Below are 19785 nucleotides of genomic sequence, written 5' to 3'. Positions count from 1 at the left end.
CACCAGCTAATGCAGTGATCTCTGGTCCAGGTGCCTTACCCTTTTGAAACTGCTGTGAGATTTGTTGCCCTGGTTTCAAATGAATATTAAGGAGAACCCCCTCATTCATGTCAGTAACATGAAATCTCTACAAGTTTCAAGAGGAAACCCAGGAACTCGAGAATGCAGAGCCAAAGTCTACCCTTTCAATGCCTGCCCCTCCTGCTAGCCTTTTCCCGTTAGAGAAGGCAGCCAGAGTTTCCATAGCTGTAATTTGGAATGTGTTTTACCTTTTCCAGGTTTATTCTTTCTATAGGAGAGGCTTGTTTAGGTTCCTGAGTCTGAATACATTTTGTGAATCAACTGAAAAAGATGAGAGTGTGGAATTGCTTTGGGGTTTTTTATGCCTGCTTTACTGGAGAAAACCTGGAATCAGTGTGCTACTTGATGCATTTGGTCTGGTGCTTTTACAGGGACTTAGGGAGAATTTGCTTCTTGCCCGAGACAGTAAATCAGTTGGCAGACATCCATTTTTGGCACTGTGCTACTTGCATTTTTCTGGCAGAGGCCAGTATCGATGGGAACAAAATAACTAGCTGGTTGGAAACAGTTGTCACTTGCAAAGGGCATGGAACAGGTCAACAGACGCTTTTGAGGAAGGAGTTTTGCTGCTATTTTCCTAATGGCCCCACCCAGGCAGAATTAAAGTAAGTCTGAAGCTGCTCTACCTTCAAAGGAGCTGAACCATCTTGGGACCAACTCAAGCTGGGGATGCATCTAAGTCCCAAAAACACCTTTGTGTGCCTGTTTCTCCCTAGCAGGTCACACTACTGTACATGCAGACTAAGTATTTATATTCACACCAGGTCCCTCGTAATTAGAGATTGACCTTCATTTTATTTTTAGCATTCAAAAGCCTGAGAAACCCTGATTCATCCCAGCTTGCTACATTAAGGAAGGCCAGTTTCCATTTTGTAGCCCTGGACAGTGCATCCTGCATGGTGCTTGCACTGAATTTTGTGCTTTACCAGCCCAACAAAGGTACAGATAATTATGCTCAACGCAGAATGCATATAGTCTGCTCCAATGACTTGTTTCAAGGTATATTTACAGCTAATGACAGTACAACAAATTGCACAGAACTATATTCTTGACAAAATTCACACCTTTTTGGGTTGGCAAGTCATTTGTGAATCAACCCTGATTACTATGAACATATTTATTGTTCATATATATTCCCCAATTAATTTCAATGGATAATTTTCAACCTGTTAGTTGTAAACAATTGATAGCTATGGATATTTACTTTTCATTATTGGTGTTGTAAGACTGATCACCAGGAGGATATCTTATTGTTTCTACATTTTTATTGGACAACAACTGTTTTAGAGGTGAATAAGGAAACCTAACGCAAAGAGTGTAAAGAATAAAGAATCCAAGTGACAATTATCAAGCGGAAAAAAACCCACTTCTGCCCGAATTCTTGACTTGGAGATGGTAGGAGTCCAAGAATTACCAAGTTGTAATTAGTATAGCCTCAACAGGTTGTAACAAACAAAATCATTTTTGTTCATAAAAATATTCTCAAGCTGCTGCCTTCAAGTATTGTTTAAAAATCTACAGTGCCAGACATCATACAACATTCTTTTAAGTGTGGCAACTATTGTTTCAAATGCTAAGAAAATTTAGGTAGAAAGCAGAATTTGGTAATAATTCAGAGCACTTAGAAATACACTAATGAATCTTTGCAGAAATAGCTCTTCTTGACTGGTCATTACAACAGGTTCACAAGAGGATTGCCATCTTGCATAATTTAACAACAATGCTTGTGAAATAAGCAAGTGAAAAGGCTCCAAGTTTTTTAAATATAGTCTCTACATTAACACTATTAGGAATTACAACTGTTACAAGGAAACTATTTGTTAAGAGTATTTGTGTTTCAAGCTTCACTTGCACAAGCTGTCATACAGATCTTGAAACTATGACAAGTTCTTCTTTTGAACTGAACCTTCTTGGTGTAACCACTCCACCTTGTTAATCCTAATTTTGTGTTCTCCTTTTACAGGCAGAGAACCTGTCAATGAACTTTACAAAAGTATGAGTTTCAGTAAGAAGTTTACATTAAAAATCAAGACTGCAAATCAAGCACCCAAAAGCTGCAAATGACACTGATCTTGCTATTGATTCCTCGCTAAAGCCCTCCTATCTGATCTGTCTGCAATATTCACTCAGCATTTTCCCAAACAAAAAACCGATGACAGTTAAAAACTAAAAATGGAAACTTGGAATAGGATGCACCTGGTAACATCAGAAATTGGTAATGCTGATCCCATTTATAATTGCCTAGTATCATCAGCTCAGCTAATTTATATCAAAAAATGCTAGCCAGTATGAGCAACAATGGGAAATATGCACTGTGAAGAGGATGTCGGTGCTGGTGTTTCCTTGACTGGGACATGGGTTACCAGAGGGAATTTTTCCCCTGAGCCTTACAACCAAAACACAACCATGAAATTCAACACTACAGCAAAATCCAGCTCCTCTGAATGGCTGAATGAATGTGAAAGCAGCCACTTAAGAGTATTTACAGTGGATAACGATAACCTTTTCAGTTAAATTATAACATCTTCATCACCCAAATTATGACCTAAAGGCAAGATGTAAACCCAGACAACTCTGCAGTAAATAGGCTGCTCTGTTAAATGAGAACTTAAGAAAATGTTAATATGGTTTATCATACAAAGAACATTGACTTAAAATAGTACAAGGAACAAAAATGAAAGAATTTAAGGCAATTTGTGACAAAAAAATATTGAGGAAACTGTTGGTGAATAAAGGGCAACATTAGGAATTCGGTATAATTCCAAGCATTTCTGAACTAAACAAGCTACGGTACAACAGACTGAACAAGGACCCCAGGAGTTCACTTGCTAGACATGTAACTGGAACGTGCCCTAATGCTATGACAAGTGCCACATAATAACTCAAGAGAAAATTAGAAATTTTCAGCAGACATCAGCATGGGAAACCTGACAAAAAAGGGCCCTATGCCACACGCTGAGGAAAACCAAAACGGAACATCTGTTCATTAACTGATCCCTGTCCATCGTGTGCACTGAATGAGGCTGAGGCTCAGTGTCAAAAAAGAATATGCTTATTTAATTAAAATCTCATCATCAGTCACACAACATTACACAAACACCCCGATTCTCTTTTTAAAAAATTCATAGCCTTGTCTTTGGAAACCAGTAAAGTTCTTTTAATATACTTGTGTGTGTAATTTTTATACACAAATCCTTGTGCTGTGGTTAGAAGGCCTGAGCTGGGAAAGCAGCAAAAACAAACTTTCACAAAGCTTGACTGTCCACAGCTTCACCAGGGAAAAGCCTAATTTTACATCTTTCTATAAAACCATCAATGTCACTGATTTCATCTAAAAGCTAAGATTAGGTAATGGAAGGGTAAAGTAAAGCTTTGATGTTTAGATTTTAGGTCTGGTTGCTACAAGCACTGTAAATAGGTTCTTCAATAGAAAAAGGTGAAGACAGACAATAGATTCATCCCTGAACAAGATGTCTAAACTTGAAGAAACCAATATAAGTGTACTTTGGCCTGTCAAAGTGAGCCGTGTGAGGTAGACGGGCTATAGAAATGTGGGACTCGCCATACATTAGCAATCACAGAGGCACTCTAATCAGGACTGCACTTTAAACTTTTATCTCAAAGGCCACAAAAAGTGTAGGCTGTGTCTGATTGGAGTGAGCATTCCTTGATTTCAGTGTCCTAAAACTTCATTCAAGGTTCTTCTGGAAAGGATAAAATAAAGTGGCATGCGGTAATTGCCTTGACATCCTTCAGGAAAAATCAATAATGAATATGAGTGAAGGGTCGAGAAAGAAACAGATCCACTACTGGGCTAACCTAGAGGGTTTAAATCAAACTAACTAGATTTGATAAACAGTGAAGTCTCTCTCATCCCTGTATTCTAGGTGAACTTAGTTAATTATCCTGCTCCTGAGAGCGAAGTGCTAATTACATGCTGGCAGAATCCCCAGGGCGTAACAGGGTTGACGCTGTGCGGGTTTCCTCTGGGCACTCAGCTTTCCAGGGCGCTGCGATCTGGACCCGCGGCATTGCTGCCCTCCCAAGCCCTGCGTCTCTTCCTCTACAGTGATGGGCAGTCACAGTCAATTATGTGCTGAACAGACATCCCAGCTGACCAGGCAGACTGAAAACTCTCATCGCCTGCAAGAGCAAAGAAATGGTGAACAGGAAGGGGTGAAGCAGGGGGAAGAAGGAAAGGATAATTCTGCTGTAAAACGTATGGGCAGGCTGAGTTGCCTCTGATGAACTGCCACTTGTTTTGCAAATGCTGTTGATGCCGGTCCCTAGGGCATGAATGCACTTCTGAAAGCCTTAACCTTTACATTGGACATGCAAAACAGTAAGACATATGGCTTATATTTTAAATTTCCCTGAGAAAGCGTAAAACCCTCAAGTGGCAAAGTTTCATTCCAGAGCTTCACCCTACCTTATATTGAAATCTCATAGAACAAGTACTTTTTTACTGCTTGATACTCAGGATTACAATCTGGGAAAAAAAATATAGTTATGGTTACCCAAGATTGTCCACGCTTCCTTGACACTTACATGGAGAGGGAAAATTGCTAGAGATTCTCTTTTCCCTCATTTTCTACTGAGCAAATTCCTCTATGCTTCTGTGCACAGGGATAACTGTCATACACTACAGAAAATGTTGTTTGCAGGGGCACCTAATTAATGATGAGTAACACTGGATACCAATAAAATGAGTCCATTTTCCCAGAGCTTGGATACCAGCAAGTAAGCCTTCCCTGCGAGAGTACAAAGCTGACGAAAAGTCTGTTCATTTAGCAGCTCAGATACAGACAACATTTGTTCCTCTATTTTTCCAAAATGAACATATAGTCATCAGATGTAACCGTTTACCAAATTTGATACTTTTATATAGTGTCATTCTGGAGCTTGAATAAGCGCAAATAAGGCAGAACTGTAGCACAGAGAGAAGGGAAGAAATTGCTCGTAGAATCCAAACAAGCCTTCATTGTACTTCATGTTCTTTCTAAAACACTGCAGTCTGGCTGTGCTTTTTGTACTTTATTAGCACCATCTAAGGGAAGAAAACGGGAATCGCCTAAAGGCAGTATACAATCTGTAAACAATGGTGAAATCTTTTCACTGTATTGGAGATCTATGTCAGAATATTTCAACTCGAGAGACAAAAATCATCCTTTAGTTCTCACATAACTTAGAAAAAAGAACGATTAAACTTATCAGTGAAAAAAAATTCAGAACATTATATTATAACTTACCAAGTGTGGCTTTCAAATTGAGCTTAATACTCATGTGCAGAAATAAGAAACAGTGAAGGTTTTTTCCTCCACTAACACCAAGTTCCAAGTTAACAGAAAAAGTGTGGGATGTGATGGCCTACAAAAGACTGAAATTATTGAAAAGAGGTTGTAATATTTTTAAAAATAAACTAATATGCACTTTGTTGGGAAGCGGGTGGGAGTTGTTAATGCATGTCCCAAATAAAAACTAAAGACTTGGATTCATCATAATGACAATTTGGCATGACAAAGAATCACCTAATAGATCAACCTGGAAAGCTAATACAGCTCAGCAGTTGGCTATAGGTGCAGAAATTACCATCTGGCCACTCAATGGGGCATTCACTGCCTATCTTTAGATCTCTAACTCAGATACTAAGTTAGGGCTTTTGTACTTAACTAGAGGAGAAAGTCCTCCAGCTTCTGACTGGGGCGTGCTGGATGGCTGCTGGGAGATGACAGGGCATTAAGGAGCCACCGCCCCAGCCAGTGCCATAGGGGAAACCTTCCACTTCCCGACTGGCCCCTCCTGGGGGGGCCATGAAGATATAGTTGAGAGAGAAAAACATACTTGAGTAAGACCCTTTGTTGGGGGAAATAAAGCAAAAGTGTGACTTGACTTCTGGAAGCTGGTATCATATTCCAGATTTATGTTTGCTACAAGTGCATTTTGTGCTATCTTCTTCTTCAGTTCAACACTGGTTCAGCTGATTACTTATTTTATGTATTCTCATCATAGATACTCACATGTCTGTTAGACCCATTTTGTGCCTTTATGCTATCATTTTCTTTTGTTATTGGACTTCTGTTTGTGAGTTCTAATGTCTTTATTTCTTAATTTTTAAACTCAGAAATGTATTATGTATTAATCAATTACAAATTATCATAAAGATTCTTCCCTAATAAAATAGCTTTCCCAACAAATATAGAAATAATTTATCAGAATGCAAGTCATGCTGGCATCTGCTCCATTTGCAAAGTGAAGGGACAGCAAAACACAGAGTGAATTAACTAGAATAACTACATGAAGGAAAACTATTAATACTAGGTTCTTCAATGTAACAAATTATTGTAAAGTGAGATACAATGGCATAGCACCAAAGACACAGAAGTTCAGGTTAGAAATAAGGCACAAATCTAACAAAGATGACAAATAACCACTGGAGCCTTTTGTTGCATTTTACGCTGGGATCTCCATCATGTTCATTTTTAAAGCAGGACATGACATCTTTCCAAAAGCTCTAGTCTGCTTCAATTAAGAATTAATTAATCTAAGTCCCCTATTCCATGTTATAAAGGAGGTCAGACTAAAAGATCACCATGATAAAAAATAAATCAAATCCCTCTTACCTAGACTGTGAATAATTTGTCAAATATCTCTCTCCTTTTTCAAACATTAACATTTCCACATGTTAACTCCTTGTCCTGTATTTACTTAGTACATAGTGCTTACTGAGCTCCTTGTAAATGCAACAACTTTATCCACAAATAACAGCAGGATGTTCTATTGCTTACATGGTAATTTCCTGTTTTTCCAAAGAAAACTTCCAGAAATTAATTTTTGTTTCTAGTACTTTCTAATTTTAAATGCAAAATTTGCTTTCTGTGCTAACTCTAAAATTTTCTTTTCGAATTAGATATCACACTAAGCATTCTTTCACAAAGCATTGTCCACAGAATACAGAGAGAGGGGAAAAAAAAACCCCATAGATGTGAATGCAGTCTGACTGAATTTGTTTAGAAGTCTAAACTTTTGTCACAGATTTTACAGAAACAGGCTCAGTTCAATTCATAGGCTAATTCAGCATCCCTATAATGTAAGGGAAAATGATGCAGGAGCTTTCACAGCTAGTCAAAAAAAGAAAGACCTGAGGAGATATCTATCTAAGCATCATAGTCAATCTTTTGCTGCAAATCAACCCATTAATTTACTTGCTTTCACTTTAGCTGTCCCTATAAACAGATGCGGATTGCAGACAGTGAGCAATTAAAACCAAATGAAAATAAAATCTAAGTAGAACGGAAAGAGGCCAAAGAAAACCAACACAAGAAAAAAGGAGCTCGTTCAACATGACGATTCAAGTTACCCTCAGAAACGATTTTCACCTGCCACAGCAACAGAGCATCCCTCTGTATATATATGCTCTTCCAACAACACGCACTCAGGTTTGGTTTCCAAAGCCTGTTTCACTCAGCAATGTTGTCTGATTTTGAAAGGAGAAGGACAATATTGATGAAGAAAAAATAGTGCAGTAGTATAAAGGTTTACTAATGTTTTATCAGCCTTTTAATTTTCTGAGGCTTCAGCTCATATCTACCTATGCACAGTAGCAAACATGATGACAAAGCCATTATCTGCAGCTTGTTGGGGGCTGCATGGCGTGTACATGAAAAGAGCAAATGAGCTGAGCCTGATTTCTAGGACATGCCAATATCAGAATCAGAACTTGCTTTGGCTTCCCAGCAGAAGGGGGAACACAGGAATTACTGTTTCTATGCATTAAACCTATTTGATGTCCACCTCAAACAGCATGAATGTGCCTATTCCTTTTACCTGCATTGCCACTGGAAAGCACCCATTACTTGGACCATACTTTTTCTGAAGGTAAGACAAAAGTTTCTGTCAACACATTTGTTGGCTGAATAACTTTGGTTTAAGTCCATTTACAGCACCAAGACCTCAGCCAACTTTGCACAGTTTGAGTTAATGCGAAAATCCATCATTTTTCCTCCTTTCCCCAAACCAAAGTCTCCAAAGGAGCACAAGGGGCCAGAGGTCTTCCAGTCCTTCCGACGCCAAGGACAGCCTCTGGGCTATACCTTCACGGCACATACCACAACACAGCAATATAAAGCTAAACATGCTAATGCATGTGGCTGCCACCGTTCCTGAAGTATCAGCTTGGTAACCGCTGCCAATGTAGTCACAATCCAGCATGGAGATAAGGCACAGGACTCCCGTCGGCCTGTTTGCCATTGCAGACAAGCCGATCACTCCACTAGAACATTACAACCGATTCACTTACATTTGCTCATGGAAAAAGAAGGTACTATGTGATATATAGGAGCTAATACAGTGAAACAGTTAGGAAAACACATACTAGGAAGTATAAACAATACAGCAGTAGAGGAAACAGTAATGATTTGCACCCTTTTGTATCCATGCAAGATCTAAGTTCATTACTAGAGCGTGTACCTGATCAGGATGCTGTATGCTACACAACGTATATGATGTTCTTCAATCTAACAAAAGGTGTATATTCCTTTGGGGAACAGCTTTTGTATTAATACCTACCTGCAAATTACTAAGAACATTGCTAGCGCTATAAAAATAATAAATTGTAGTAATAACAGTAAGTTGTATTTGTGAATACATTGAAACTTGATCAACCCAAGGTTCATGCCACAGCAAAGATTTCATTTCCACTGAAAAAAAGTAGTAAGGTGCTCCTCTACAATGGGCTGCTGTGAGCTTTTATAAACTATTTCCTATCTATCAAAATTATGTTCATTGTTCAGAAATTGCATGGACTTCAAATCCTCAGGTTGCTCTAAGAGCATATTAGCTTTATTACTTTAGATTAAGCTCTACAGATTGTACTTGCAGTACATTTCAGTTAACAACTTAGCAACCCACATATTGAAACACATTTCATGAATCCCCAGATTTATAAAACAACGTTCTCCTGTACATTGACATGGCTCCAGTGAAGTTAATGCATCTTTAGTAATTTGTGCCAAAATGTAAGGATTATTGTGAAATTACAACCCCATCAAAGTCAATGACAATTTCCCCTGGTTTCAACAGTGGAAGGTTTTGCCTCTAATTTTTAGAACTCCTTCCTGCTTCTCTACAGCATCTTCTTTTTGTGTAGCCAGAGGATCAGGTTCATCCAGATAATTTAATGCATCCAACTGTTGTTCAGTAAGTTCTATATATTTACAGGAATGAAACAGGATGCCTTAGAATGGTTCAGTAACTCTAGCACTCCAGACACACCTGGAAAATCTTTTTCTCCCTCTCTGTAACACTGCTGTTGACTGAGCTGAGGAGACTTGAGTCAGTGAGGTAAAGTGTATGTTAGAAAGAGTGTATAAAGGTAAAAATAGTGACTGGAGGATGACTCAAAAGAAATTGTCCAGCCTTTGTAAGCAAAGCTGAAAACATAAATGCAAAAAAATTGGAAGTTTGGGTATGAAGATTAGATGTGAAGAACATCCTTTTTTCTTCCTCTCAGTCCCTTGCACAGCAGTGCTGGTGCAGGTTCATGGGCTGGGCTGCAGAAGGGACATCCTTGCCCTCCCTGGGAGAACGAACCTCATTCAGCAAGAACATTTATTTACCCAAGAGCATGATATTATCTAATTCCATTACTTCAGGGAGGACATTTGTAGGGTATACAGTGTCTACACGTATTTTAATAAACAGTGTGAACAACAGGAAAAAAATGTGCACCAGCCTGCAAGTACAAATAATAGTTAACTTCAGACATGGGAGTCCCTGTACCGCTCTTGAAAACTGTATTTTCTCTTTGATTTCTTATCTGGGCACTTCTAAAAGTATTGACAAGTACCCAAGATGGAGGACTGTGGGAGCCTGTATTTAATCACCCCACCCTAGTGCATACAAGCCACATACTTAGGTTTTATGCAAGTGCCATGAGTTTCTCCATCAGAGACTATAGGAGGGGATTTTACAGTAGTGCTCAGGAGATACAGCCACACAATTTCAAATCGGTGGCAGAATTGATGAAAGTACCTCCCATGCACTGGTTTGAAAGTTAGGCATCTCATTTCTTCCCTCACTTCCTCGAGCATCAATCTATGGCCCTTGGCTATGCATCCACATGTGTTGTTGGCTTACTTAATTTTAATTCTGCAATATTCAGTCACCTGCGGAGGGAACTCTGCCATCATTTCATATTATTTTTGAAGCCTTGCTATCCGTTCCCTTTTTTATTCTTCTTCCTTTCCACTCCAGTATGTGTCACAAGCATGCTGACATGAGCATGTTTCATTGGAGCAGTTCTCTCCAGCCACGCAAACAAGGTGACACGGCTGTAGAGCAGACCATGTCTTAGATAGATCTCTTCAGGCTCTCCTAATTACAAACCTACGCAGGACAAGACTGTTTTTCTCCTGATCACTGAAAAAAGATCTGTTTGGCAAGTAGCCCAAGAAGTTATCTGGTTCATCCCAAAGCAGGGTAAGCTATCCGTAAACTACTTTTAACAGTTATTTATCCAAGCTGTCCTTAAAGTCCAGCAATTAACTTCTCTAGGCAAGCATAGTACTGAACTACACTTACTACTAGAAAAGTTTTCTGAGGTGGAATCTAAGTATCTCTGGCTGCAAGTATATTACATATAAACTTTAAGTCTGTTTTATCTTTTCATAGCCCAGTGAGCATAAGAAGTATTTTTCTCTTTGTGGAACCTTTATATGGAACAAGATATTCAAAGATGTTGTAAACCCTCAGTTTCCTCTTTCCTAAACCAAACTACACTAGTTCTTCTAGTATTTAAAATTTTGTAAGCAAGAAAACAACAAAGAAAATCTCTTGTCATTCTCATCTGGGTTCCCTGGTTGAGATCTATTACTTGTCTTAGAAAACTGTGATAAGGCCCCTACAGCACCACAGAAGATAGAATGAACAAATCCTGTGTCTTAAACACAGCTCTTGGATTCTCCCCAGAGTTACCTTTGCCTCTGCCATGATAAGGTAATGTCAACTCATATTTGGTTTGCAATGGAAAACCTGTAGGTTTGGTCAACAAATAATGCCTAACTAATCATTCCCTGTTTAAACATTACACTTTTCGATTTTTCCATCCAAAGTGTACTTTGGCACAAGTATTTAAAGACTTAACCTTATTAATTGCCAAACAGTTCATAAATTTATCAAGAATTCTTATCCTTTTCTGCAAAGCCTCTGAAGTCCCTTCTAGTTGTTACAACCTACAAAATCTATAAAATAAACTCGATTCCAGCAGCTGAGACCTTGATGAAAATATAAAAGTGAACCAGACCAACAACCAGAATTCACTTAATATATGTCCCTGACATGACTTGGTTATTGACATCAATGACTTATTTCAGGACAGTGTTCAACCAGCTGTGGACATACACTACAATGATTTTGTCTGGAAAATACTCCCTCTCTGTTTCAGGAATGGCATGTTGGGGTGTGCTGCTTGCCTCTTGTATCCGACAACAGAGGACATAAATATGTAGAAGGTTGCTTGTCATTATAAATTAAAGGCTGACTCTCTCTTCCTGCAGTCTGCTTACACAAATTCAGCCTGGCTGAGTATCATGATCCTCCTGGAGTATATTCTCCTGTCCTGAGATCATCTCTAGATTTTTCTTTCAAACAGCTTTCTCATTTGGAGCACAAAATACAGTGCTCTCTTCAGTCCTGCCTCTCTACCAGGTCACAAAGCATTTTCACCCAATCTTTTAATACGACTCGCAAAAGAAGTCCCGCTTGACTGGTTTCAGGCAATCTACTGCCTCTCTGGTTAAGACACAAGGGACAAGCAGTTGCCCATCCACTTCCACCACAACTTCCACCACAGCCAGTTGTAATCTCTGTCACATAAATCCTAAACACTTGACAGGAACAACTGGGTTTTGCCTGGATGTAGAGAGCAAATTCACATGCAAAGCACAGCCCCTGGGGTTTTCCCACTGAGCTGAGCTGACACACTGCAGATCACAAAGTAGAGTGCTCAGGACAACAGGGAGGATTAAAACTTTTACAGATTTTGGAGTATTTCCTGAGAACATCTACTGGCACTCTTCAGGAGTATTACACAAACGTGGAGGAAAAATTACCTCTGTGTCAGGAGATTATATAGCAATATCTATGGAAAGGGAAGGAGAAATCACTCACCTCACCTCATTTAGTGAAAAAAAAAATGATCACTAAAGAAAGTACATCAAACACACTATAGGTAGCCTGTCACAACATTTCTCCATCTAGCTGCTTCACACAAATATTCAGGTACTCCATCTCCCCCTCTGCAGAGCAAGAACTTACATGAGAAAGGAGCCTAAAAAGAGAAAAACAGAGTAGACAGTGGGTTTTGCCACTCTCTACAGAAATCCTTTTCTCTCTGTACTGTCAGTTCTGGCAGAAAAACCATCGTGCACCATCTCACCTTTACCTGATTCACTGCTTTAGGCTGCAGTCATTGTCTCAGGCATTCTCCATCTTTCCCATAGTTATTGACAGGAAAGGACAAGGAACTTCCAAAAAGTCATACTTTTCACATCTTGACACATCTGCTTTATTCTCCGACACACTTCAGTGTCATCTTTGCCCTTTGAGGCCATTCCTTTTGAATTTTCTTTTGTTCTTCTGTCACCCGAAAATGCTCTAAACAGACTTCAATGAAGATGAAAACTGCAGTCTCTGAAACTAAATTCGTTCCTTCACAAATAATATTTCTTTAATAGTCAATCCCTCTTGAACAACTTTAGCCATTGAGGGGTCTACTTGTGCTTTGCAGTAACACCCATGCTATGGTGTTGGCACCCTTGGTGACAGCAGTAGTTTATCCCTAAAACTTTTGTCACTCCATATCCTGGAACTATGCATTTCTATTTCATGACTGTGGGTCACATCCTTGTTCAGTCCAGGTACTTCAAAGTATATTCTTGCCTTGTATCTTGTTACTGTAACACTCAGTAGATACAAATCATTGTTGCTGCATAGATTTTAATAATTTTTATTTTCTACAACTATTTCCTTCTATGAGAACATAGATGGTGTTTTACTGGTCTAGAATGGAATCCTCAGCTTTCTGAAATCTGTAGTCAAAAGCAGCCAAGAGTAGATTTTTAAATATATTGAAAATGGATTCATTAAAATATCAAGACAGGTTCTTCCAAAGCACATTTCCCTCAAAACACACATTTTCCCCAGGGCAGTCCTGCCTCTCACTGAACTCTCGCTGTGCATTACACCCACTTCTCAATAGCTGCTTCTCTTTCTCCCACACTTGACTCTCTGATCTTGCTGGTGAGAAGGAGGCAGCCTTTAGTCAGTCCAGCCTGTCTCGGCAGGTGGCTTCTTTACTACAGCCATCTGTGTGCAGTACTGCAGCCAGCCAATCTTTTTCTTCATTGACTCTTACTTTGAACCCAAATCCTCAGGAGTTAGATGTAATTGCACACTGACTGGTGGGCCTGGAGCACAGTCACAGCTTCCAGGTTCCGGTTTGGCTCAATCCATGCACTCCTGGTGGACACCCATGTTCACCAACCCAGCAAGAGACTGCTCCATAACCTACAAACAAGAACTCTGCATCCTCATCACCTGCTGAATGGGAGTTTATTACAGTTCAGCAGGCAGAAAGCCTAAGGCCACCCTTACATAAAGCAAGGGAAAACACAAGCTGGAAGCTGCACACTTAAAGTAGTGGGACCCTGACAACAGTATTGGATTACAAGCTTTGACAAGTAGGGGGGAAAAAAGATACTGAGACAGAAGAGAGGAAGAGACAAGTAGATCATATTAAATGAAGATACATTCATTCTTCATATGCAGCTTGCCTGAACTAATCAGCATTTTTCTGTTCATTTGTATTTATTTTGCAAAAATCCATTTTATTCTCATCTGACTAAAATTACTGAAGAATAAGCAGCTTGGGTTCCAGTACATGGACTGATAAATAGTTGCTTTGGTCTTTAGCAGTCTGCAGTTTCATACACCAATTATTGAAGTTTCCAAGCCTTGAAAGATCTGCCTTCATTTCTAAGATTGCCACATACCAAGTCCTGAATCATCTTCAGCAGTGTTACAAGGCTGGTTAGAGCAGCATGGTAAACGGCTCTGCACCAAGCTAGACTCCTGCCTACACCTGAGCTTGTATCTTGCTATATTGGGATGCACACAACAGCTAGAGAAAGGTTCAAGGAAGTGCTGCATTCAGAAACCTGCATGAGCTACAGCCGGGAGAGAGGGATTGAAGAGATGGAGTTAGCCGAGTTAGCTCACTTGCAAGGTGAGCACTGATCAAATTTTGTCAAACTTTGTGGGTTTTGTGAAGCTTTCCTTTTCTGCAAGGAAGAAAGGTTCACACTCAACAGGCTCTACAGCTGTGCACTCCTGAAGCAATTTTGCTAGCAGTTATTTTAGTCCTGCTGAAGTCTGGCTTGTTTGATTCATTTCCCTACAAATGTATTGATGTGTTGTTATTCCTATCACATAAGGCCCAATATAAACGAGTTTGTGCATTTGGGCCAGGTTTGCAATGAGGTGGGAAGCAAGACTCACACAGCGAGCTCAACGCTAGCTAACCACAATGTAAAACACACGCCTGTCCCTTGCTCAGAAGGCTTCTTCTGAGCTCCAGGTCCTGGGAATTCAAAGCAGTATCTGTCATATGCTGCATTGCAGGATCTCTCAGTGACTGAGCGCAAGCAGGTCAGTGGAGGCCTCTCAGATGAAGATGGCTGAAGTCTTGAGGAATTTCTTTGCCATTCAGTAGGGTTGAACAGACTATCATCATCTGACATTTTCAGATTTCTCTCACGTATTTTCTCATTTGTTTTCTCAAGGTCTTTGTGACTTCTAACGTATCTAATCAATAGGCAAATACTCACAGCAAAATCTTTTTATACTGTCTATAGCTTTTCTACTTAATTCTTCCATAACCTTACAACAAAACCAAAGTTAATAAAATAAATTTCTTTTTCTCTGTCCAACTGAGTTGCTAGATTTCTTTCCTCATTAACACTATATAATATACATTTGATTTGTAGGCTTACTAAACTTGGAGAATTTTTTTTGTAACACAATTATAAAGTTTGTTTTAAAAGATGAAACACAGGCACTTAACTTGTCAAAAACAAAGTTCAAGCCTGCAGCTTCCTGTATTTCTACCACTGAAGATAACAGACCTGATCATGCAGGTTTTTTACTCAAGGAAACCTCTTAAATTTGAATGGGAATTTTGAGTAAGCAAGGATTATTGGTGAAATATGGCTTCAAATCCCTGCTATCCTGTCCAAGGGCACAATAAATTGCTCTCACATTGGGAGTCTAACAAAGATAAAGGGAGAGGAATCCTCCCCTCAGTCTGGCATCCCAGTGCTGCTAATGAGTTGTAAGGGTTATAGCAGCAGCCAAAGCACCTATATACCCTCTAAAGGAGGCTGTTTCAGTGGCAGCAGAGCTAAACCAGAATTAAACACTGTCAGAAACCCCATCTTTTACGTACACTGCTGAATATTAACTTTGTGTCAGGTCAGCTAGTCGCAACCTGTTGTAGCTCACTCCCTCCAAAAAGGAAATCTCAATGACAATACTCAGTTGATGACAATGAACAATGGATCAGAGCACACATCCAGCACAGCATAGCCTTGATTCCAGTCAGTTTTAGCAATTCTCCTCCTTTTCAGACTTTTCATTTCTGAATACTCTCAGTGTCACCAAACAAGTCAGAATTTTTAATCCAGATTGCATTTTTCAGGGCACAAGCTATGCCAGCTACAATGTTATTTATCTTAGCCTAAAAGTTCAACACAATCAATGTTTATTCAGCTAAAGGAATCCTATTTCCTGTTCTGAACATCTCCCTTCCATTCACATACGCACTGCAGACATGATCTTTTTTCAGCATATGCTAGGGTAAATTAGGATTCATTTAAAAGTGGTGAATTTGTAACAATCTAAAACTGTCAAACCCAAAACTGGACCTTACATTTCTAGTGCTGATAGTTATGAACTGATACAGCACTAAAATTTTGCTGTTGAGTTTCTGTTCTCCAAGTTACTCCTTCTAATCAGATTACGGAGTTAACAAATGCCCTAGTTTATTATGGATTCAATTGCTGAAATCACCACGTATTCACCGTCTCTGGTGTCTCTACATGTTATTTCAGAGCATCACATTTTACTATTAACAACAGGTTATGTAAGGAAACCAGAAACTCAGAGAAGAAAACATCAACATAAATAAGCTGTAGGGCAAATGGAGAGAGAGGGAAAGTAGTTATTAAAATGCCCTAAAATCCTGCTTTATGAAGAGAGTATGCAAATATTACACTATAACACACCTGAAGATAACTGCATTTAAAATTTTCCTCCCTCTTGAGTTGCTGAGGAGACAGACACCCTTGAGCTTCAGGGTTCATGCAGTCCAGTCACAAACACCAACCCAAGCTTTAATTAAAAAAGAAACAAAAACAAACAAACAAAAAAAACCCAAAACAAAACAAAAAAAACCAACCTACAAACCAAAAGAGAGAGAGGAAGAGCAGAAGAAACAGATAACAAGGAAATATTTGGCACACATACTAAGTGTGAAGTCAAAGCTTCAGTCATGGCAGACCTGCCATCAGATTGCTGGGGGAACATAATAGAAGGGCTATCCAGCTAGAGAAATTAAGTGTATCTAACATAAGAACCAGGGTAGTTAGTGATGATGGAGCATTGTTTCTGTCCCAAGTTAAATTTGACAGTGGATAACATTCACAATGAGGGAACAGCTCAGCTAAACCAGGAAGGAAGGGAATCACTTCAGAAATAGCAAGACATACGCTGTCAATCTACATGTCATGAACTAGATAACAATGAAGAAATAGTCAATTTTCCACATATTCTGGATGTGTTTCTACCACACAAAATAAGGCATCAGCAATGTGCATAGTGTACTAAGACCCACACAGAAGTCTCGGTTACTGTTTGCATCAACTATTTTTCTTACAATGGTATATCCAAAATGTTACCAAGAAAAGCATCTCCTGTTGTTTTGACAATGCTTGGCAGACTCTAACTCCTTGTTCTTTCCATCTCCTGAACCTTACCCAGCTCATTTCCCACCTACCAAGCGGCTCTGCATCTTTCTATTCACTCCCAATCTCTTGCCTGTCCTCTACTACACCCTTCTCTCCCTGCTGCCGACTCATCTCACCTTTTCCTATGAAACCCTCTATCTTCACATGACCATTCATCACCCAACCCCACTCTTTTTCCAGTCTCTCCTCCTTAACACATTCTTACAATAGATACAGCAAGCCTAATTTTGTTTTCAGAGAAGCGTTTGTAATGGTGAGCAAAGCCCTCTAATTTGTGAATGTAGCTTAGCTAGAAAAGTGTCCCAAATTTTCCAATTTCCCTTCTTAAAAGTCATGAAAAAGAAACCTTACCCCAAGACAGAGAAATTAGCAAGAGATCTAGTGTCCTTCACAGAGTTTTTTTGTCTTTCCAACGTCTTTGGATTATACAGACTGGATGCATTTCAGGAAAATGACATAGTCTTATTAATGCAAGTAGTGTATGGTTGGCACTAAACGTGTAAAAGTGAGTTAATATTTAAAGTGATAGTAGTAGTTATACACATTTAGAGAATTGGCTCTTGCAATCATGAACAAAATACTTCATGCCAGCAAGAGCACTCACCGAAAAGCTGTTGCACAAAACTACTAGTAGAGACTTCTAAAGATTATTAAACTAGTCAGGAAACCCAGAGCTTAAAGTAGAGGTGATCCATCAGAGTCCTGCTTCTTCTGGAGCTAGAGTGACACATGCTGATCCCCCTTCAGACTTCCAGTTCCCAAGTCCCCACAAAACTCAGTGAATAAAATCTTCCCACAGCAAGATGTGTCCACATTTCCACCTGTATGCCTGCAGCGGGAAAACACCAGGACAAAAAAAAACATACATCAGCCTCACACTGCAAACTTTCCTTTTGCATTACCTGCACTGAAGGCTGATCTTGGTATTTGGGTGAGAACTTCATACACACAGCAGCACTAGTACAGTAATACAGAAAATTAAAAAGTCTGTGCCACCTATTCTTATACCTTAAGTGACATAACTAGGATTGAGCCGCATACATAGGTACCTTCAGGACAAAACTCTTTTCAGACAAGAAGAATTATTTTTCCATTAAGTGCATGTACTTAAAGATAAGAATAAGCAATTCAAATTAAAGTATCTGCCATGCCATAATGGGAGCACCCTTCTCTTCACACGCACCTCCTTTCCCTGCACACCCCAGAAGAGGCAGCCTCCTTTCCCTTTTGGCTGGCTGGACAAGTGCAGCCTAAGCTATCCCAGGTCCCTCGGGCAGAGCATATCTCCTACATTGCAAAACAGCGCAGGCGATCATAGAATAAAGCAAAAGCAACATCCTGCCATCCTCGTTTCAGAACTGAAGTCCATATGAATTCAGACCATGACCAGACCTCGTTCGGTTCAGTCCCGGGGAACACACACTCCCACGCATAGCAAATCACACCATTTCCCAAACCCATTTCAAAGTTTATCCTCATTCTAATTTAATTAATCAGAAAGATATCATCTTGGTGTGCCATAAAGGTAGGCAAGGAGGAGGCCAAAGCTGCCTTTTTCTTTTTCGGTTAAAGCTTATTTAAGAAAAAGAAAACAGAGTTTAAGAATAACATTGAATTTCCCCCTCCTTCCAAATATTACTTTCCACTTTTAGATCACAGTGTGTCATCTGGATGAGCACCTTATCACTAGCCAACAGGAGGAATTCAGTGTTTGTATTTATATTTGCATTTATATGGCATTTTCATACACTGTATCTCAAACCACTGACAGAGCAATGAATCACAGACCTGGGGAGTGGTGACTACACGCATCACGGCAGCGGCATCGCACAAGTGGTACAGCTGGAAATGCGTTGGGTGCTAATTAATCTTGGCTGCTACTAATTCACAGAGAGGAGAGCTTGGCCTGACAGATCTGGCTCTGCCTTATGGTTTGGAGGAGAGCTCAGAAAGACAGAGATTAAAAAATTTTCTTTGGGAATGTCTGACATAGCATTTCATTCAGAGGATGGGACCAGCACAGTGCTCTCAAAAGACAGCACATATTGTAGATGCTCGACTAAAATATCGTTGTATACTATGGTGTTCAAGTAATCTTTTTCTTTTATTTGGGTACACAAACAGAACACATCTGAACTATTTGGGAACTCAGAAGATCAGTTCATTTAGTATGAAGCCGTACTAAAAAAAAATCACTGAGTATATTCAGGAGGAAAAAACCCACCAACAACAAAAAAACCCACTACAAAAAGCCACAACAAAACTACTCAGCTTTCAAAAGATACCAAAAAGAGTGCAAAATTCAGTCTGCTCAGAGTCTGGCTCTGGCTATTTGCAAAACCTGGATATGGCTTGGAAAAACAAAGGGATCAGACCAGAGCATGTGGTTCTCATTACTCTTTAATTCAAGATTCAGGCTAGTGACAGTGCAGGTCTGAGACAACCCCTAGGAGCAGTAAGACCTGTCACACTGTAGGGACCAACCCAGTGATCCTGCAACTAATAATGCAGCCACTTAGCATGTGAAAATGAGCTTGTTTCCCACAGAAACTGAGACACTGCCAGGGTCACTAAAACTGCCCTGCACTGCTAGGAGGGAGTAATTGCTGTATTCATGAGAAAGTCA

Source organism: Phaethon aethereus (assembly GCF_964289735.1).
Source record: "Phaethon aethereus genome assembly, chromosome: 10".
Classification (NCBI taxonomy): domain Eukaryota; kingdom Metazoa; phylum Chordata; class Aves; order Phaethontiformes; family Phaethontidae; genus Phaethon; species Phaethon aethereus.
The sequence above is the reverse complement of the archived record's forward strand: the minus strand, read 5'-3'. Positions refer to the sequence as shown.